This window comes from Idiotropiscis lumnitzeri, chromosome 21 (assembly GCF_059441095.1).
Source record: "Idiotropiscis lumnitzeri isolate Australia: NSW breed Sydney's pygmy pipehorse chromosome 21, RoL_Ilum_1.0, whole genome shotgun sequence".
In the NCBI taxonomy this organism is placed as follows: Eukaryota; Metazoa; Chordata; class Actinopteri; order Syngnathiformes; family Syngnathidae; genus Idiotropiscis; species Idiotropiscis lumnitzeri.
In genome coordinates this window covers 680,055-680,936 of record NC_142411.1, presented here as the reverse complement: position 1 = coordinate 680,936, position 882 = coordinate 680,055, and positions in this window count along the sequence as shown.

The window sequence follows — 882 nt, the reverse complement described above, 5'->3', positions numbered from 1 at the left end:
TTTGGTGTTTTTTTTGTTTCATTATCACTCTTGGCTTAGCACGGCTCAGGTTCATGACAGCTTTTGACGAAATGTCATTTTATATTCATTTTCTTTGGTGGTGTGTTATCACGTGGTTCTCCTGTAAAATTGCTCAGTAAAGTTTTAGAAACTAATACGGAATTCTGAAGTGCAGATCGACAGAGCACCACCAATGTAAAAGTTCCAATCTGTTGTGAATAAAAAGAAAAGAAAAAATGAAATAAAAAGTGGCAATGTGGTGAATGACTGGTTAGCACGTTCGCCTCGCCGGACGAATCTGCAAGGTTTGATCCGGCGATCCGGCCTTCCTGAGTTGTCCAGTTGATTGGCTGGCGACCAGTCCAGGATGTGCCCCGGAGACCGCTCGGATAGGCGTCGATAGAGTCAAATACATGAAAACAAGTTTATTATTTCAACTGAGCACAACTTCAAGATGGTCACTTACATGATAAGAAGACGCGTCTGGACGATTGCAAGTGAACGCCGCAGCAAAATGCGCCAGCAGAGGTCGACGACGAGTAAAGTGACCAAAACTGCACGACGAAGAAGAAAAAAACGAAACAATGCGACAACTTGGTAAGTCTAATTACTTTTTGGATTTCCTCCTTTTTGGTGCCAATATTTCGTCCAAAGTCACGTGTGTGTATGTGTCCACTTGTACCAAGACAATTTGTCGGTCGTGTTTATGAACATGACAAACATGTTGACATTTTAACCTTCGGCAAATTGTGATCACTAATGATTGATCACCAAGAGTTCAAATCCAAATGGCGCTGACGTTTTTCGGTTTCACGTTCATGTGTGCAATGCAAAATTTCGACCACCAGGGTGCAGCAGAGGAGCGTAAGATGAGGCGCCACG